The sequence below is a fragment of the Pleurodeles waltl genome, unplaced genomic scaffold (genome assembly GCF_031143425.1).
Source record: "Pleurodeles waltl isolate 20211129_DDA unplaced genomic scaffold, aPleWal1.hap1.20221129 scaffold_65, whole genome shotgun sequence".
NCBI lineage: Eukaryota > Metazoa > Chordata > Amphibia > Caudata > Salamandridae > Pleurodeles > Pleurodeles waltl.
In genome coordinates, this window is record NW_027150363.1 from 1,458,018 (window position 1) to 1,480,128 (window position 22,111).

A 22,111-nucleotide genomic window follows, 5' to 3' on the forward strand; every position below is an offset into this window, starting at 1 on the left:
TCCCACAATCTCTATTAGAAATCTAGGGGACAGGTCTCAGCTCAGAAGTACTTACAATGAACAGATTCCATCACCGACAACATCTGTGAAGTCCTGTGTATTGGGAATAGTTAATGCATGCAGCGGCAGGATTCCTGCAATCGTGACATCTCCCTTCTTGTCGGCGACACGGTGGTTGGCGCGGTTCAGGACACAGCTCGGGGCGCCCTTTGAAACGCCCCAGGAAACGCACTGAGCGGCTGTCACCAGTAGAAGACACCGCAGCCAGGACATCACTAGTGCACGGAGCGGGGGCCCGGCTGCCCGGAAGCTCGCAGTTTAGGCAGAGAGGGGGTGTCTGGGGGGCTGCACTCAGCAGGAGGTCGAGCCTGACCAGTGTCCTCCGATCTGTCACTGTGAAAATACAGACACAGACTTGTAAATCCAGGCGAAGGCGGCGGCACTGAGACACTTGTACATTTCTGTCCCTCCAAAACCCCGTTCCCAGATTCAGAAGCCAAGAAATACGAGAGGAAGAGAAGGAATGCAATTCAGGCTTCATTTGGAACCAGGGTGTAGCCTCTACTATGAGAACTATCCATTCATATACATCTTTGTTCTTCACCGGGTCTTCTGTCCTTGTGAAGACACGTCTGCCCTCGGGTGACCCTGGTCCCCCCGGGGGTGTCACTATTAGCGTGGTTGTGTTCTTGAGGCCACTCAGAGATCAGAAGGAGCCAGAAACCTCGGACAGACGTGAGGTCCAGCGTTGGCAGCAAGTTTCTTCCACAAACAATCAACAGCCTTGTCTACAACACTGCACACTGAGACATCACCAGCACAGCTACCAGCCTTGCCCACTCTCTGTGCTACAGAGTGCAGCACACAGGCAATGTTTGAAAAGCTTGGACAAAAATATGTTATCTTAATATACTCTGCCCCAAGTAGCATTCCTTTCTGGTAGAGAGCCCTGTCTAACATCAGTAGAGCTGTCCTTGCATCACCAACACGGTAACACAAAAAATACTCCTGAAAGAAAACAAATAGCGACGCTTTGCATTGCTTTATGTCACTTTGTGACTTCACACTGCTGCAAATCCTTAATCAACCTGCTCCTCCAGTGGGGACCCAGCACTGCACCTGTCTCCCCCCTGCTCTGCAGTGAAACTGGGGCATGGGATGATTTTTTATCAGCGCTGCCCACGCACGAGGGGTCTATGCATTTGTTGCCCGTCTTCAATGCATACATTAACTCAACAATTCGAATGCCAAAACAGACGTTGACACATTGTACACACAGCATGTGTGCTGTACGGTGCAGCGCACCTGGAATGTGTGTGATGTTGGTAGAAATAAAAACATTTCTCCTTTAAGCATGATCTTTTTTACTCAAGGTCCTGTCTTGCTATCTCAGTAGATCAGGCTTTTGTCAAAAGCTTTAAGTGCTGGTGCTGAACCCCCAAATTTCACCCCAGTAAATCCCCCTTGATGCTTAGTGGTGCATAGCAGTGCAAAACACTATGGGCCTGGTTTACTAAGCCCTTGCATTGCATTGCATCACACTTATGCAAGGGCGTAAGTCAACTTTACTATGCCTTTAAGTTATGTGCCTATACCTATGCAAAGTGGCTCTGTGTGCCATAGTAAATCTGGAGTAACACGAAGCAACACAAGTCACTGCCTTGGGTTACTCTGCATTAGGAAGGCGTTTCATGGGTGGAGCGTGGGTGTTCGCACACATTCACCTACGGAATTTGGTGCATCCCCAGATTTATGAACACTAATAAACCTGAGAACGTGTCAAAATGGCCTACCCAGGGGAGGTGTAACAAGGAGAAATAATCAGTATTTCTCTCATTACATCCTCTTTCTATGTGTGCTGCATTCTGCATCAAACTTAGAAAGAGGAAAACGCCTATAGGATTGTTTTTGTGCAGGAAGGTGTCCCTTATGGAACACAACAGCGATCCTGCTGTAAAGCAGGCACGCTTGATCCATGGCACAATGATGCCTTGGTTGACACGGGCGGCACCCGTGCACGGAGAGTAGGAATGCTCCATGTCTCAGTACATATGCGGCATTACTGCCCTCTCCGTGTCACACAGCGCTATGCAGCAAGTTGTCTTGAAGGTTGCATGACATTTTAGTAAATCTGGCCCTGTTTGAGCTGAAAAAGGGGACAGTAAATACCTTTACAAGACTTTGCACTGCTCTGTGTGACTTTGCTCCTTCACTTTGACAGGGGCAGACTCTTTGAGACTAATCCTTTATCCGTTGTACACAATTATGACCTCTACAATGAATGGATACACAAGCATCAGAATGTAGATATGAGGAGTGACCAAATACAACATTGATGCGCATCACGTCCTTTCATTAGGATTTCACATTGATTTGCACATGAAATGTCCTGTTAGTTTCTTGTTGTCAGCGTGGGAGACTCTCACCGCGTGTCCCCTTATGTCAGTTTCCTAACTTTTTCACAGTTCTTTGCGCTCTTCCAGTTTTATTTCCTCTTCTCTGGTACAATGTGGCCCACGCGCCTCAGCGGAGAAGGAGTCAGTGAAAAGGGGAGGACGGGTGATGAAGACACCCCAAACGAGCGCGCCCTGAAGGATGCTCCGACGGAAGACGAGCAAACACTGTTCATCTATATATACTTTTAATCTGCACGAACCGCGGGTGTCACTCGAGAGGTTAATAGGTCGTGCATTAGATGGGGTGGAACCACCACTCTTAATGTCCCCTTACAGATGCAGGGTGCACCCTGAGTTAATTCACTGAATGACACATTTACTTACAATATTCTATGTTGGAAAGAGGAACAATTTCAGCTCACGCGCCGGGTTCCAGAGAAGCATTTTAATGAAGTGAATTTAATGGACGCTCCCGGGGAGCCCCGACAGACAAGCAGCGCAGTGTCTGAGGTGAGTGAGTCAAGCACTTGAGGTTTAGGGTCTGAACAGGAGTCGAAGGCACTGTTCACCCGACTTTGAATTTCCACTAATTGGGAGGACGGTCGTGGATCTGATGATCAGCTGAATTCTATTAAAAGTAATTCTGAGACCAAAAACCATACGTGTAAATGACAAACATTGTGAGGGACCTGAGAGAGGAGAGAGAGGATGTTGGAAGAGGGTCAGTAACACCAGTGGCATAACAAAGGCCCCTGCAGCCCTGCGAGGGGACCTACGAGCTCCAGGGGGGTTCCCTCAGCACAGCATCAGGCCTCAGTTAGTCGGGAGGGGCTCCTCCATGTTCTTTACAGGGACCCACTCCGGTTTCACCAGAGAATTCAGTATCCGAGGACGGGTCAAAGGCTGCGTAACAAGTTGTTTGTCGTCACCATATGTGGTAATACCAGTGAGTGGATTGAAGCAGATGCCACGCTTAGTAGCAATGTAAGGACCCTGTTTACTTCCCAAGGTTGTAATTTCACAGGTTTTTCATTAATTCGTGGGGTCCTGGGCAGGAGGGGGAGTTGAGGGCATTACAGAGTGTCAAGGGGTCACCCCCAGGATGGGCCTTGTGGACCAAGGACTCTCTCAGGAAGAAGGAGAAGACTATATTGTTTGAGGACACACAATGCAGAAACTGGAGACAGGGAGGGCGCTGTCCCAGTTCAAGGAAGACTGAACCATTAAGCAGAAGGAAAGAGGCAATAGAAAATATACAAATAATCAGGGATCAGTGAACCCCTCTGGACCCTGGTGCCACTGCACTTGCTGCACCAGTGGAAGCTCTACATCTTCTACATAGCAGAAGCAAATAGGCTCTAGCCAATATAAAAATAATTAGGGATCAGTGAACCACTCTGTACCCTGGTTCCACTACACCTGCTGCACCACTGGAAGCTATGCATCTTCTACATAGCAGAAGCAAAGAGGCTATCGAAAACATAAGAATAAGCAGGGATCAGTGAACCCCCCTGGACCCCGGTGCCCACTGCACCACCTGCACCAACGTAAGCTATACATCTTCTACGCAGCAGAAGCAAAGATGCTCCCGGAGGAGAGCATGAAGCTCATAAGACTGATAAAAAGAGGAGACTAGGAGACGAGGGGGGGCTCTATACACTTATTTTTATTAAACTCACCATGAAAGAAACTCACCTCCTCTTTTGCTATTTTGCTCTCCTGCAGAAGAAACACAGTGGGACTTTGAGCCTTAGGGGAATGGGCATGACTGCACCAGCCACTCTTAGATCCCCTTCTTATAAAGAATGTTGTATCCGTATGATGAAACATTGCATTATAATAACACACCTGGGTTACTCTTATATTTAGACATGATCCCCAGATGTCTTGTTACTGGCCCTACATTTGTTTTCCAGCAACAGCAGAAACAGTTCATTCAATTTGAAATGTCTGTAGAGAAAATTGTAAACTTATGTATATTATAGACCTTAAATCTCATTTGTTTTCCTGAGACATGCCATCAAAACAACACAATTTATTATGGTTGTGATCTTGTATACAGTTTATTGCAAATAGCGAGGAAAAATAAATAATCTTTATTAACTGTGACATATTCAATTGCAGAATTCTAAATTAGTAGCTTTTTTTCTGTGTTCCCTTAACCTGGTCCTAAACTTTGCTAAATACATCACAAAATCTCACAAAGATATGGGAACAGCTGAGCCTCTCTCCCTGTACTACCCGTAGGGTGTGAGGAGTTTGTAGGATGGGCCAAATGTGCCCCTCCATAGCCTTCTGGAACAGAGCACTTGTCTGCAAGTAAATGTGGGACACCTCTGCAGCAGGTCTGCCCTCACAGGTAGCATCACAGGTGTTCTGGGTAAGATTTACAAATGCCTCAATGATCCAGGACGGAAGCCTTACCTAACTTTCTGTGTCTTAAAATGACTCCACGCACAAACGTGTGTACACTTCCATGTTGTCAAGAGTACATTTAAAGTGAGAATGAAGAGTGTGCAATAAGTGTGTGACCACAAACGTGTAACCACAACAAAAAAAGGAAGGCAATGAAAATCAACTACTATCATCCAAGCCATTTATAATAAACCCCACTGAAGCCCCAATCTCATGGATCCCAACAATGTGAATGGTAAGGTTGGTAGCACAAGTGTGCATTACTCAAAACAGACTTGCACAACTGAAAATCACTCAACAGAAATGTACTTATGCATTGCAACGGAGTGATGACTTAACCTCTTCAGTGCGTGCGTCGACCTCTGGCTGACGCACGCACACCCTCTCTGGTGTGGGTCACGATCAGTGGCAGAGGGGAGGGAGGGGTTTTAAAAGTCCTCCAGTGTGTCGCACTGGAGGATTTGTTTAAATTAAAAAATCCCTCAGGAGACATTGAAGAGCTTGACGTCACAGTTTGTTTTCCCCAGTGGAGCAGGAAGCAGCACGTAAGGCCGCTTTCTGCTCCAATGGGGAAAACGTGCCTGAAAGGTCCTCCCTAGCCTTCAGGAAGGCCTCGTTTGAAAGGGGAGATTCTCCCCTTTCAAACAAGGCCTTACTGAAATGGTTTCCTGGCTATGTACCGCAGCCGCGCTGCGATCCACGGCCTGGAAACCTGACTAGACACCAGGGATTACACTTGGTGGGGGGCGGGGGATCGGACCCCTCTGAGAATGAGCCGCCCTCCCTCCAGGGGCATATTTATAAAAAAAAAAAAACACATTGGTTTACCCCTGGGGGGCGTTCTTGCCCCCCCTGCATGAAAACCATACAGTTATTGAAAATATATATAAAAAGATATACATATAGAGTTATATAGTTATATATATATATATATATATATATATATATATATATATATATATATATTTATATATATATACATACATACAGGGAGATCACTTTTGTCAATGTGTGTCTGTGGTTTCCCTGGGGGCTGCGATCAGCCCCCAAGGAAACCACACCTACATATAAAAGTGATATATAGATATTTATATATATATATATCTTCGCCACCAGTTGTCTTGTAGTTGTCTTGTAGTTCACGTCTTCAAAGCATTGCACAAACTCCAACCAAAATGTTTCAATTGTAGCTTTCAGGCAGCAATAAAAAAAGTATAGCTAACTCTTGTGATTATGTTTCTGCTAGAGAAGGATCAGACTTTTGACTAGTGGCAGTTTTCATGCCATAAAGTACTGCAGAAGGTTTATTTGCCTGCTGCAAAGACCAAATCTGAATTTTATGTGAATAGCTGGGTGGATTAGTAAAGCAAGCCATTACCTACGCTATAATACAAATGAAATGCATGTGCAAGGGGGGCTATGGAGAGATGAAGGGCACTTTTGCGTGGTGGAGTGGGAGAATCTGAGGAGGAGGTCATAGGAGGGGGAGCACCAATAATGATTGTCGGACTGGGTGCCACAGGCGCTAAAGACTGTGACGATGGGTGTGTCACTGTGAGAAGGTAGCCTCTTTCTAGCCTTGTTACCCCCACTTTTGGCCTGTTTGTGAGTGTATGTCAGGATGTTTGTCACTGTTTTCACTGTCTCACTGGGATCCTGATGGCTAAGCCCCAGTGCTCATGGTGAAAACACTATGTTTTCAGTATGTTTGTTATGTGTCACTGGGACCCTGCTGGTCAGGACCCCAGTGCTCATAAGGTTGTGGCCTATATGTATGTGTCACTGGGACCCTGTCACACAGGGCCCCAGTGCTCATAGGTGTGCATGTATGTGTTCCCTGTGTGGTGCCTAACTGTCTCACTGAGGCTCTGCTAACCAGAACCTCAGTGGTTATGCTCTCTCATTTATTTAAAATTGTCACTAACAGGCTAGTGACCAATTTTACCAATTTACATTGGCTTACTGGAACACCCTTATAATTCCCTAGTATATGGTACTGAGGTACCCAGGGTATTGGGGTTCCAGGAGATCCCTATGGGCTGCAGCATTTCTTTTGCCACCCATAGGGAGCTCTGACAATTCTTACACAGGCCTGCCACTGCAGCCTGAGTGAAATAACGTCCACGTTATTTCACAGCCATTTTACACTGCACTTAAGTAACTTATAAGTCACCTATATGTCTAACCTTTACCTGGTAAAGGTTAGGTGCAAAGTTACTTAGTGTGTGGGCACCCTGGCACTAGCCAAGGTGCCCCCACATTGTTCAGAGCCAATTCACTGAACTTTGTGAGTGCGGGGACACCATTACACGCGTGCACTACATATAGGTCACTACCTATATGTAGCTTCACCATGGTAACTCCGAATATGGCCATGTAACATGTCTATGATCATGGAATTGCCCCCTCTATGCCATCCTGGCATAGTTGGCACAATCCCATGATCCCAGTGGTCTGTAGCACAGACCCTGGTACTGCCAAACTGCCCTTCCTGGGGTTTCACTGCAGCTGCTGCTGCCAACCCCTCAGACAGGCATCTGCCCTCCTGGGGTCCAGCCAGGCCTGGCCCAGGATGGCAGAACAAAGAACTTCCTCTGAGAGAGGGTGTGACACCCTCTCCCTTTGGAAAATGGTGTGAAGGCAGGGGAGGAGTAGCCTCCCCCAGCCTCTGGAAATGCTTTCTTGGGAACAGATGTGCCCAATTCTGCATAAGCCAGTCTACACCGGTTCAGGGACCCCTTAGCCCCTGCTCTGGTGCGAAACTGGACAAAGGAAAGGGGAGTGACCACTCCCCTGACCTGCACCTCCCCTGGGAGGTGTCCAGAGCTCCTCCAGTGTGCTCCAGACCTCTGCCATCTTGGAAACAGAGGTGCTGCTGGCACACTGGACTGCTCTGAGTGGCCAGTGCCACCAGGTGACGTCAGAGACTCCTGCTGATAGGCTCCTTCAGGTGTTAGTAGCCTATCCTCTCTCCTAGGTAGCCAAACCCTCTTTTCTGGCTATTTAGGGTCTCTGTCTCTGGGGAAACTTCAGATAACGAATGCATGAGCTCAGCTGAGTTCCTCTGCATCTCTCTCTTCACCTTCTGATAAGGAAACGACCGCTGACCGCGCTGGAAGCCTGCAAACCTGCAACATAGTAGCAAAGACGACTACTGCAACTCTGTAACGCTGATCCTGCCGCCTTCTCGACTGTTTTCCTGCTTGTGCATGCTGTGGGGGTAGCCTGCCTCCTCTCTGCACCAGAAGCTCCGAAGAAATCTCCCGTGGGTCGACGGAATCTTCCCCCTGCAACCGCAGGCACCAAAAAGCTGCATTACCGGTCCCTTGGGTCTCCTCTCAGCACGACGAGCGAGGTCCCTCGAATCCAGCGACTCTGTCCAAGTGACCCCCACAGTCCAGTGACTCTTCAGCCCAAGTTTGGTGGAGGTAAGTCCTTGCCTCACCTCGCTGGGCGTCATTGCTGGGAACCGCGACTTTGCAGCTACTCCGGCCCCTGTGCACTTCTGGCGTAAATCCTTTGTGCACAGCCAAGCCTGGGTCCACGGCACTCTAACCTGCATTGCACGACTTTCTAAGTTGGTCTCCGGCGACGTGGGACCCCTTTGTGCAACTTCGGCGAGCACCGTTTCACACATCCTCGTAGTGCCTGTTTCTGGCACTTCTCCGGGTGCTACCTGCTTCAGTGAGGGATGTTTGTCTTGCTCGACGTCCCCTCTCTCTTCAGGTCCAATTTGCGACCTCCTGGTCCCTCCTGGGCCCCAGCAGCGTCCAAAAACGCCAAACGCACGATTTGCGTGTAGCAAGGCTTGTTGGAGTCCTTCCGGCGGGAAAACACTTCTGCACGACTCTACAAGGCGAGAGAGATCCGTCGACCAAAGGGGAAGTCTCTAGCCCTTTTCGTTCCTGCAGAAACCTCAGCTTCTTCTGTCCAGTCGAAGCTTCTTTGCACCCGCAGCTGGCATTTCCTGGGCATCTGCCCATCTCCGACTTGCTTGTGACTTTTGGACTTGGTCCCCTTGTTCCACAGGTACCCTAGATTGGAAATCCACAGTTGTTGCATTGCTGGTTTCTGTCTTTCCTGCATTATTCCTCTAACACGACTACTTTGTCCTTAGGGGAACTTTAGTGCACTTTGCACTCACTTTTCAGGGTCTTGGGGAGGGTTATTTTGCTAACTCTCACTATTTTCTAATAGTCCCAGCGACCCTCTACAAGGTCACATAGGTTTGGGGTCCATTCGTGGTTCGCATTCCACTTTTGGAGTATATGGTTTGTGTTGCCCCTATCCCTATGTTTCCCCATTGCATCCTATTGTAACTATACATTGTTTGCACTGTTTTCTAAGACTATACTGCATATTTTTGCTATTGTGTATATATATCTTGTGTATATTTCCTATCCTCTCACTGAGGGTACACTCTAAGATACTTTGGCATATTGTCATAAAAATAAAGTACCTTTATTTTTAGTATAACTGTGTATTGTGTTTTCTTATGATATTGTGCATATGACACTAGGTGGTACTGTGGTAGCTTCACACGTCTCCTAGTTCAGCCTAAGCTGCTCTGCTAAGCTACCATTATCTATCAGCCTAAGCTGCTAGACACCCTATACACTAATAAGGGATAACTGGGCCTGGTGCAAGGTGCAAGTACCCCTTGGTACTCACTACAAGCCAGTCCAGCCTCGTACATTGGTTGTGCAGTGGTGGGATAAGTGCTTGAGACTACTTACCACTCTTGTCATTGTACTTTTCATAAGAGAAAAATATACAAAACAAGGTCAGTGTATATACACATAGCCAAAAAGTTTTGCATTTCCTCTTTTCACTCTTTTCTAAAGTGCTGAAAAGTACTTCTAAACTTTCAAAAAGTTCTTAAAAGTTTAAAAAGTTTTTTTCTGTCTTTCCAAAAAGTTCTGAAAACTTTTTTCTCTCTTTCTATCACTTTAACTCTCTCTAAAAAATGTCTGGCACAGGCCAAAGTGTTGATCTGTCCAAACTTGCATATGACAACCTTAGCTGGAAAAGAGCAAGGAGTCTCTGTATAGAGAGAGGTTTGAGTGTAGGGAAGAATCCTGCCTTGGAACTGTTAATTAACATGCTTAGAGAACAGGATAAGGCCATAGGTGCCCCATCTGTTGAAAAAGTACCTAATAGTTCCCAATCTGATTCAGGGACTCCCCCAGGAAAAGATTCAGGAAAGAAACTTCCTAGCCTGCCCATTACTAGACAATCTAGCATAGATGGTAATGATGATGAGCCACACCAAATGAATAGTGTTGTCTCACATCATAGCAAAAGCATTTATACTCACCATACTGGTAGTAATGTTTCTGTAAACCAAGCTGTTAGGGTGGCTTCTGTAAGGGACAGGTCTCCTTCTGTTCATTCCCATCATAGCTCTGTTTCTAGAAATGTCCCTCCCACCAACCCTGATGACAGAATGTTAGAGAGGGAACTCAATAAGTTGAGGGTGGAACAAACCAGACTGAAGCTTAAAAAGCAACAGCTGGATTTGGATAGACAGTCTTTTGAATTAGAGAAGGAAAGACAGAAGTTGGGTTTAGATACCCATGGTGGCAGCAGCAGTATTCCCCATAGTCATCCTGCAAAAGAGCATGATTCCAGGAATCTGCACAAGATAGTTCCCCCTTATAAGGAGGGGGATGACATTAACAAGTGGTTTGCTGCACTTGAGAGGGCCTGTGTTGTACAGGATGTCCCTCAAAGGCAGTGGGCTGCTATCCTATGGCTATCATTTAGTGGAAAAGGTAGGGATAGGCTCCTTACTGTGAAAGAAAATGATGCTAATAATTTCCAAGTTCTTAAGAATGCACTCCTGGATGGTTATGGCTTAACCACTGAACAGTACAGGATATAGTTCAGAGAGACCAAAAAGGAGTCTTCACAAGACTGGGTTGATTTCATTGACCATTCAGTGAAGGCCTTGGAGGGGTGGTTACATGGCAGTAAAGTTACTGATTATGATAGCCTGTATAACACAATCCTGAGAGAGCATATACTTAATAATTGTGTGTCTGATTTGTTGCACCAGTACCTGGTAGACTCTGATCTGACCTCTCCCCAAGAATTGGGAAAGAAGGCAGACAAATGGGTCAGAACAAGGGTGAACAGAAAAGTTCATACAGGGGATGACAAAGATGGCAATAAGAAGAAAGATGGTGAAAAATCTCAAGATAAGCATGGGGATAAGGGTAAAACCAAAGATCCCACTTCAAATCTTAAACACTCTTCAGAGGGTGGGGATAAAACAAATTCTTCCTCTTCTTCCCAACCTGCACACATTAAAAAGCCTTGGTGCTTTGTGTGTAAAAATAGAGGCCATAGGCCAGGGGATAAGTCCTGTCCAGGTAAACCCCCTGAGCCTACCACCACTAATACATCAAGCTCTAGTGCCCCTAGCAGTAGTGGTACTAGTGGTGGGACTGCTGGCAACAGTCAAGCAAAGGGTGTAGTTGGGTTCACTTATGGGTCCATAGTGGAAACTGATGTCATCAGTCCCAAGACAGTTTCTGTCACACCTAGTGGCATTGGCCTTGCCACACTGGCTGCTTGTCCCCTTACAATGGATAAGTACAGGCAGACAGTTTCAATAAATGGTGTTGAGGCCTTGGCCTACAGGGACACAGGTGCCAGTTTCACTTTGGTGACTGAAAACCTAGTGCCTCCTGAACAACACATCATTGGACAACAGTATAAGATTATTGATGTCCATAACTCCACTAAGTTTCTTCCCTTAGCTATAATTCAGTTTAGTTGGGGTGGAGTTACTGGCCCTAAGCAGGTGGTGGTATCACCTAGCTTACCTGTAGACTGTCTCTTAGGTAATGACCTAGAGGCCTCAGGTTGGGCGGATGTAGAGTTTTATGCCCATGCAGCCATGCTGGGCATCCCTGAGGAATTGTTCCCTCTCATTTCTACTGAAATGAAAAAGCAAAGGAGAGAAGGCCTGAAAACTCAGGATCCCTCTCCATCAACAGGTAAAAAGGGTATCACAGTATCCCCTAACCACCCTACCATTCAGGATACTATTCCTGTGGTGGGAGAAACCTCTCCTGGGGTGGCACCTGTTCCAAGGGAATCATCAGCTGCCAAAGCTGGACTCCCTGAGGTGGAAGTACCTCTCTGTTGGATAACTAACATTGGTGAGAAAAACAGCACCATTTTAGTTAACATGGAGCATCCCTCCAACCCTCCCAGAGAAACTTTAGTGCAGAAACCCTGCACTACCTCACAACACTTAGGACAGCATCCCTGCCCTAGTGTGGAGCTCATAGGACAGCATCCCTGCCCTGCTCCAACTCAAGAGAAACAGCATCCCTGTTCTCTCTTCCAGCCAGATGGACAAAGTTTTTGCCCAGCTATGGCTTTTCTGAGACAGCATCCCTGTCTGGCATTTCCATCACTACAAATAGGTTCAGTGGACATTTCCCACTGCTCTAAACTAAAACTTACTGATAGAAACTCTGAAAATACATCTTCACATTGTTGCTTAGCTAAAAAACTTCAAACAGGGTGGTTTACATCCCCACAGGGAAGTAACCATATAGTGGATGATAAAGGGAGTAACCAGTCTATTGCAGAGCTACTCTCTACTTATCACCACTTAGACAATAAAGTCTCAACTGGCCAAGGTTAGCCTTATTGTCCTTCGTTTGGGGGGGGGGGGGTTGTGTGAGAAGGTAGCCTCTTTCTAGCCTTGTTACCCCCACTTTTGGCCTGTTTGTGAGTGTATGTCAGGATGTTTGTCACTGTTTTCACTGTCTCACTGGGATCCTGATGGCTAGGCCCCAGTGCTCATGGTGAAAACACTATGGGCCTGATTCTAACTTTGGAGGACGGTGTTAAACCGTCCCAAAAGTGGCGGATATACCACCTACCGTATTACGAGTTCCATAGGATATAATGGACTCGTAATACGGTAGGTGGTATATCCGCCACTTTTGGGACGGTTTAACACCGTCCTCCAAAGTTAGAATCAGGCCCTATGTTTTCAGTATGTTTGTTATGTGTCACTGGGACCCTGCTGGTCAGGACCCCAGTGCTCATAAGGTTGTGGCCTATATGTATGTGTCACTGGGACCCTGTCACACAGGGCCCCAGTGCTCATAGGTGTGCATGTATGTGTTCCCTGTGTGGTGCCTAACTGTCTCACTGAGGCTCTGCTAACCAGAACCTCAGTGGTTATGCTCTCTCATTTATTTAAAATTGTCACTAACAGGCTAGTGACCAATTTTACCAATTTACATTGGCTTACTGGAACACCCTTATAATTCCCTAGTATATGGTACTGAGGTACCCAGGGTATTGGGGTTCCAGGAGATCCATATGGGCTGCAGCATTTCTTTTGCCACCCATAGGGAGCTCTGACAATTCTTAAACAGGCCTGCCACTGCAGCCTGAGTGAAATAACGTCCACGTTATTTCACAGCCATTTTACACTGCACTTAAGTAACTTATAAGTCACCTATATGTCTAACCTTTACCTGGTAAAGGTTAGGTGCAAAGTTACTTAGTGTGTGGGCACCCTGGCACTAGCCAAGGTGCCCCCACATTGTTCAGAGCCAATTCACTGAACTTTGTGAGTGCGGGGACACCATTACACGCGTGCACTACATATAGGTCACTACCTATATGTAGCTTCACCATGGTAACTCCGAATATGGCCATGTAACATGTCTATGATCATGGAATTGCCCCCTCTATGCCATCCTGGCATAGTTGGCACAATCCCATGATCCCAGTGGTCTGTAGCACAGACCCTGGTACTGCCAAACTGCCCTTCCTGGGGTTTCACTGCAGCTGCTGCTGCCAACCCCTCAGACAGGCATCTGCCCTCCTGGGGTCCAGCCAGGCCTGGCCCAGGATGGCAGAACAAAGAACTTCCTCTGAGAGAGGGTGTGACACCCTCTCCCTTTGGAAAATGGTGTGAAGGCAGGGGAGGAGTAGCCTCCCCCAGCCTCTGGAAATGCTTTCTTGGGCACAGATGTGCCCAATTCTGCATAAGCCAGTCTACACCGGTTCAGGGACCCCTTAGCCCCTGCTCTGGTGCGAAACTGGACAAAGGAAAGGGGAGTGACCACTCCCCTGACCTGCACCTCCCCTGGGAGGAGTCCAGAGCTCCTCCAGTGTGCTCCAGACCTCTGCCATCTTGGAAACAGAGGTGCTGCTGGCACTCTGGACTGCTCTGAGTGGCCAGTGCCACCAGGTGACGTCAGAGACTCCTGCTGATAGGCTCCTTCAGGTGTTAGTAGCCTATCCTCTCTCCTAGGTAGCCAAACCCTCTTTTCTGGCTATTTAGGGTCTCTGTCTCTGGGGAAACTTCAGATAACGAATGCATGAGCTCAGCCGAGTTCCTCTGCATCTCTCTCTTCACCTTCTGATAAGGAAACGACCGCTGACCGCGCTGGAAGCCTGCAAACCTGCAACATAGTAGCAAAGACGACTACTGCAACTCTGTAACGCTGATCCTGCCGCCTTCTCGACTGTTTTCCTGCTTGTGCATGCTGTGGGGGTAGCCTGCCTCCTCTCTGCACCAGAAGCTCCGAAGAAATCTCCCGTGGGTCGACGGAATCTTCCCCCTGCAACCGCAGGCACCAAAAAGCTGCATTACCGGTCCCTTGGGTCTCCTCTCAGCACGACGAGCGAGGTCCCTCGAATCCAGCGACTCTGTCCAAGTGACCCCCACAGTCCAGTGACTCTTCAGCCCAAGTTTGGTGGAGGTAAGTCCTTGCCTCACCTCGCTGGGCTGCATTGCTGGGAACCGCGACTTTGCAGCTACTCCGGCCCCTGTGCACTTCCGGCGGAAATCCTTTGTGCACAGCCATGCCTGGGTCCACGGCACTCTAACCTGCATTGCACGACTTTCTAAGTTGGTCTCCGGCGACGTGGGACCCCTTTGTGCAACTTCGGTGAGCACCGTTTCACGCATCCTTGTAGTGCCTGTTTCTGGCACTTCTCTGGGTGCTACCTGCTTCAATGAGGGCTCTTTCTCTTGATCGACGTCCCCTCTCTCTTCAGGTCCAATTTGCGACCTCCTGGTCCCTCCTGGGCCCCAGAAGCGTCCAAAAACGCCAAATGCACGATTTGCATGTAGCAAGGCTTGTTGGCGTCCTTCCGGCGGAAAAACACTTTTGCACGACTCTCCAAGGCGAGAGGGATCTTTCCACCAAAGGGGAAGTCTCTAGCCCTTTTTGTTCCTGCAGAAACCTCAGCTTCTTCTGTCCAGTCAAAGCTTCTTTGCACCCGCAGCTGGCATTTCCTGGGCATCTGCCCATCTCCGACTTGCTTGTGACTTTTGGACTTGGTCCCCTTGTTCCACAGGTACCCTAGATTGGAAATCCACAGTTGTTGCATTGCTGGTTTGTGTCTTTCCTGCATTATTCCTCTAACACGACTACTTTGTCCTTAGGGGAACTTTAGTGCACTTTGCACTCACTTTTCAGGGTCTTGGGGAGGGTTATTTTGCTAACTCTCACTATTTTCTAATAGTCCCAGCGACCCTCTACAAGGTCACATAGGTTTGGGGTCCATTCGTGGTTCGCATTCCACTTTTGGAGTATATGGTTTGTGTTGCCCCTATCCCTATGTTTCCCCATTGCATCCTATTGTAACTATACATTGTTTGCACTGTTTTCTAAGACTATACTGCATATTTTTGCTATTGTGTATATATATCTTGTGTATATTTCCTATCCTCTCACTGAGGGTACACTCTAAGATACTTTGGCATATTGTCATAAAAATAAAGTACCTTTATTTTTAGTATAACTGTGTATTGTGTTTTCTTATGATATTGTGCATATGACACTAAGTGGTACTGTAGTAGCTTCACACGTCTCCTAGTTCAGCCTAAGCTGCTCTGCTAAGCTACCATTATCTATCAGCCTAAGCTGCTAGACACCCTATACACTAATAAGGGATAACTGGGCCTGGTGCAAGGTGCAAGTACCCCTTGGTACTCACTACAAGCCAGTCCAGCCTCCTACAGTCACAAGGTAAGGTAATAGTGTTTTTTTTAGTGTCTTGAGAGAACGTGTTGATTGAGGGAAGAAACAAAGGTAAGGTGGCTGACCTTTACTGTTGAACGGATCACACACACACCCACCAGCAATTTTGTGACTGTCTACGTAGGCTAGTGTTTTAGACTGCAGCAGATATGGCGTCTCGTTGGATGACTGCTGCTCAAGTCCTAACTCGGGATATGGAGGACAGCTCTGACATAGGATCAGAGGCTGAGACATCAGATACTGAGACAGCATCTGAGAGATAGGACAATGTAGCAAATTCTGAGAGTGATTTTTCAGTCGGAGGAGTCCCATCCAGCAGCTCCTCTTCCAGCGGTTCTGAGGGAGGTGATGAGGGCATCTGTGTGGGACAATAGCAGGTTAGCCCAACCCAGAGATGAGGTGCATGCGTTGGCACGCAAAGAGAGAGTGCTTTCTTGGGAGCTCCCTAATTTAGTTCAGCCCCAAATTCCACTGTCCAAATCGTATTGTGGAGACATCAAAATTATCTAGCACAAAACAACTTGGTTTTGTAAGGCAGGCACCAGCGTTTTTGGTCCTGGGCTCGGCGGCCATATAGGGAAACCTACCAACTCCAGACATTCCTGGAAACTAGACACCCGAGGGAGTCCACGAGGTATGGCTTGTGTTGATTCCCCAAAGTTTTCTTACCCAGAATACCCTGCAAAGGTGAAATATTGAATAAAACCTCTTTTTTTCTTGCATTTCTGTCACACAAACTACAGGAATTTGATGCCCAGTGTTTTCCTACCTGTCTTGATAAAAACGCTATACCACTTGAGTGCCTGTACCTAGTGCCTGCATCAGGAATGGATCACCCCATTGTCAAAAGCTTTCCTCACTAACATTGACCATTGGGTGATCCATTACTGTCATGGGCGCTGGGCCTACCCAGACAAGTGAGGTGTAGGAAAGTACCATCTTGCCTGGCATGTTACCCCCATTTTTCACTGTATATATGTTGTTTTAGTTGTATGTGTCACTGGGACCCTGGTAACCCAGGGCCCCAGTGCTCATAAGTGTGCCTGAATGTGTTACCTGTGTAGTGACTAACTGACTCACTGAGGCTCTGCTAATCAGAACCTCAGTGGTTATGCTCTCTCATTTTTTTCCAAATTGTCACTAACAGGCTAGTGACCATTTTTACCAATTTACATTGGCTTACTGGAACACCCTTATAATTCCCTAGTATATGGTACTGAGGTACCCAGGGTATTGGGGTTCCAGGAGATCCCTATGGGCTGCAGCATTTCTTTTGCCACCCATAGGGAGCTCTGACAATCCTTACACAGGCCTGCCACTGCAGCCTGAGTGAAATAACGTCCACGTTATTTCACAGCCATTTTACACTGCACTTAAGTAACTTATAAGTCACCTATATGTCTAACCTTTACCTGGTAAAGGTTAGGTGCAAAGTTACTTAGTGTGAGGGCACCCTGGCACTAGCCAAGGTGCCCCCACATTGTTCAGAGCCAATTCCCTGAACTTTGTGAGTGCGGGGACACCATTACACGCGTGCACTACATATAGGTCACTACCTATATGTAGCTTCACAATGGTAACTCCGAATATGGCCATGTAACATGTCTATGATCATGGAATTGCCCCCTCTATGCCATCCTGGCATAGTTGGCACAATCCCATGATCCCAGTGGTCTGTAGCACAGACCCTGGTACTGCCAAACTGCCCTTCCTGGGGTTTCACTGCAGCTGCTGCTGCTGCCAACCCCTCAGACAGGCATCTGCCCTCCTGGGGTCCAGCCAGGCCTGGCCCAGGATGTCAGAACAAAGAACTTCCTCTGAGAGAGGGTGTGACACCCTCTCCCTTTGGAAAATGGTGTGAAGGCAGGGGAGGAGTAGCCTCCCCCAGCCTCTGGAAATGCTTTCTTGGGCACAGATGTGCCCAATTCTGCATAAGCCAGTCTACACCGGTTCAGGGACCCCTTAGCCCCTGCTCTGGCGCGAAACTGGACAAAGGAAAGGGGAGTGACCACTCCCCTGACCTGCACCTCCCCTGGGAGGTGTCCAGAGCTCCTCCAGTGTGCTCCAGACCTCTGCCATCTTGGAAACAGAGGTGCTGCTGGCACACTGGACTGCTCTGAGTGGCCAGTGCCACCAGGTGACGTCAGAGACTCCTTGTGATAGGCTCCTTCAGGTGTTGCTAGCCTATCCTCTCTCCTAGGTTGCCAAACTCTCTTTTCTGGCTATTTAGGGTCTCTGTCTCTGGGGAAACTTTAGATAGCGAATGCATGAGCTCAGCCGAGTTCCTCTGCATCTCTCTCTTCACCTTCTGATAAGGAATCGACTGCTGACCGCGCTGGAAGCCTGCAAACCTGCAACATAGTAGCAAAGACGACTACTGCAACTCTGTAACGCTGATCCTGCCGCCTTCTCGACTTTTTTCCTGCTTGTGCATGCTGTGGGGGTAGCCTGCCTCCTCTCTGCACCAGAAGCTCCAAAGAAATCTCCCGTGGGTCGACGGAATCTTCCCCCTGCAACCGCAGGCACCAAAAAGCTGCATTACCGGTCCCTTGGGTCTCCTCTCAGCACGACGAGCGAGGTCCCTCGAATCCAGCGACTCCGTCCAAGTGACCCCCACAGTCCAGTGACTCTTCAGCCCAAGTTTGGTGGAGGTAAGTCCTTGCCTCACCTCGCTGGGCTGCATTGCTGGGAACCGCGACTTTGCAGCTGCTCTGGCCCCTGTGCACTTCCGGCGGAAATCCTTTGTGCACAGCCAAGCCTGGGTCCACGGCACTCTAACCTGCATTGCACGACTTTCTAAGTTGGTCTCTGGCGACGTGGGACTCCTTTGTGCAACTTCGGCGAGCACCGTTTCACGCATCCTTGTAGTGCCTGTTTCTGGCACTTCTCCGGGTACTACCTGCTTCAGTGAGGGCTCTTTGTCTTGCACGACGTCCCCTCTCTCTTCAGGTCCAATTTGCGACCTCCTGGTCCCTCCTGGGCCCCAGCAGCGTCCAAAAACGCCAAACGCACGATTTGCAGCTAGCAAGGCTTGTTGGCGTTCTTTCAGCGGGAAACTACTTCTGCACGACTCTGCACGGCGAGTGGGATCCGTCCACCAAAGGGGAAGTCTCTAGCCCTTTTCGTTCCTGCAGAAACCTCAGCTTCTTCCGTCCAGTCGAAGCATCTTTGCACCCGCAGCTGGCATTTCCTGGGCATCTGCCCATCTCCGACTTGCTTGTGACTTTTGGACTTGGTCCCCTTGTTCCACAGGTACCCTAGATTGGAAATCCACAGTTGTTGCATTGCTGGTTTGTGTCTTTCCTGCATTATTCCTCTAACACGACTTCTTTGTCCTTAGGGGAACTTTAGTGCACTTTGCACTCACTTTTCAGGGTCTTGGGGAGGGTTATTTTTCTAACTCTCACTATTTTCTAATAGTCCCAGTGACCATCTACAAGGTCACATAGGTTTGGGGTCGATTCGTGGTTTGCATTCCACTTTTGGAGTATATGGTTTGTGTTGCCCCTATGCCTATGTTTCCCCATTGCATCCTATTGTAACTATACATTGTTTGCACTGTTTTCTAAGACTATACTGCATATTTTTGCTATTGTGTATATATATCTTGTGTATATTTCCTATCCTCTCACTGAGGGTACACTCTAAGATACTTTGGCATATTGTCATAAAAATAAAGTACCTTTATTTTTAGTATAACTGTGTATTGTGTTTTCTTATGATATTGTGCATATGACACTAGGTGGTACTGTGGTAGCTTCACACGTCTCCTAGTTCAGCCTAAGCTGCTCTGCTAAGCTACCATTATCTATCAGCCTAAGCTGCTAGACACCCTATACACTAATAAGGGATAACTGGGCCTGGTGCAAGGTGCAAGTACCCCTTGGTACTCACTACAAGCCAGTCCAGCCTCCTACAGTCACAAGGTAAGGTAATAGTGTTTTTTTTAGTGTCTTGAGAGAACGTGTTGATTGAGGGAAGAAACAAAGGTAAGGTGGCTGACCTTTACTGTTGAACGGATCACACACACACCCACCAGCAATTTTGTGACTGTCTACTTAGGCTAGTGTTTTAGACTGCAGCAGATATGGCGTCTCGTTGGATGACTGCTGCTCAAGTCCTAACTCGGGATATGGAGGACAGCTCTGACATAGGATCAGAGGCTGAGACATCAGATACTGAGACAGCATCTGAGAGATAGGACAATGTAGCAAATTCTGAGAGTGATTTTTCAGTCGGAGGAGTCCCATCCAGCAGCTCCTCTTCCAGCGGTTCTGAGGGAGGTGATGAGGGCATCTGTGTGGGACAATAGCAGGTTAGCCCAACCCAGAGATGAGGTGCATGCGTTGGCACGCAAAGAGAGAGTGCTTTCTTGGGAGCTCCCTAATTTAGTTCAGCCCCAAATTCCACTGTCCAAATCGTATTGTGGAGACATCAAAATTATCTAGCACAAAACAACTTGGTTTTGTAAGGCAGGCACCAGCGTTTTTGGTCCTGGGCTCGGCGGCCATATAGGGAAACCTACCAACTCCAGACATTCCTGGAAACTAGACACCCGAGGGAGTTCACGAGGTATGGCTTGTGTTGATTCCCCAAAGTTTTCTTACCCAGAATACCCTGCAAAGGTGAAATATTGAATAAAACCTCTTTTTTTCTTGCATTTCTGTCACACAAACTACAGGAATTTGATGCCCAGTGTTTTCCTACCTGTCTTGATAAAAACGCTATCCCACTTGAGTGCCTGTACCTAGTGCCTGCATCAGGAATGGATCACCCCATTGTCAAAAGCTTTCCTCACTAACATTGACCATTGGGTGATCCATTACTGTCATGGGCGCTGGGCCTACCCAGACAAGTGAGGTGTAGGAAAGTACCATCTTGCCTGGCATGTTACCCCCATTTTTCACTGTATATATGTTGTTTTAGTTGTATGTGTCACTGGGACCCTGGTAACCCAGGGCCCCAGTGCTCATAAGTGTGCCTGAATGTGTTACCTGTGTAGTGACTAACTGTCTCACTGAGGCTCTGCTAATCAGAACCTCAGTGGTAATGCTCTCTCATTTTTTTCCAAATTGTCACTAACAGGCTAGTGACCATTTTTACCAATTTACATTGGCTTACTGGAACACCCTTATAATTCCCTAGTATATGGTACTGAGGTACCTAGGGTATTGGGGTTCCAGGAGATCCCTATGGGCTGCAGCATTTCTTTTGCCACCCATAGGGAGCTCTGACAATCCTTACACAGGCCTGCCACTGCAGCCTGAGTGAAATAACGTCCACGTTATTTCACAGCCATTTTACACTGCACTTAAGTAACTTATAAGTCACCTATATGTCTAACCTTTACCTGGTAAAGGTTAGGTGCAAAGTTACTTAGTGTGAGGGCACCCTGGCACTAGCCAAGGTGCCCCCACATTGTTCAGAGCCAATTCCCTGAACTTTGTGAGTGCGGGGACACCATTACACGCGTGCACTACATATAGGTCACTACCTATATGTAGCTTCACAATGGTAACTCCGAATATGGCCATGTAACATGTCTATGATCATGGAATTGCCCCCTCTATGCCATCCTGGCATAGTTGGCACAATCCCATGATCCCAGTGGTCTGTAGCACAGACCCTGGTACTGCCAAACTGCCCTTCCTGGGGTTTCACTGCAGCTGCTGCCAACCCCTCAGACAGGCATCTGCCCTCCTGGGGTCCAGCCAGGCCTGGCCCAGGATGGCAGAACAAAGAACTTCCTCTGAGAGAGGGTGTGACACCCTCTCCCTTTGGAAAATGGTGTGAAGGCAGGGGAGGAGTAGCCTCCCCCAGCCTCTGGAAATGCTTTCTTGGGCACAGATGTGCCCAATTCTGCATAAGCCAGTCTACACCGGTTCAGGGACCCCTTAGCCCCTGCTCTGGCGCGAAACTGGACAAAGGAAAGGGGAGTGACCACTCCCCTGACCTGCACCTCCCCTGGGAGGTGTCCAGAGCTCCTCCAGTGTGCTCCAGACCTCTGCCATCTTGGAAACAGAGGTGCTGCTGGCACACTGGACTGCTCTGAGTGGCCAGTGCCACCAGGTGACGTCAGAGACTCCTTGTGATAGGCTCTTTCAGGTGTTGCTAGCCTATCCTCTCTCCTAGGTAGCCAAACTCTCTTTTCTGGCTATTTAGGGTCTCTGTCTATGGGGAAACTTTAGATAACGAATGCATGAGCTCAGCCGAGTTCCTCTGCATCTCTCTCTTCACCTTCTGATAAGGAATCGACTGCTGACCGCG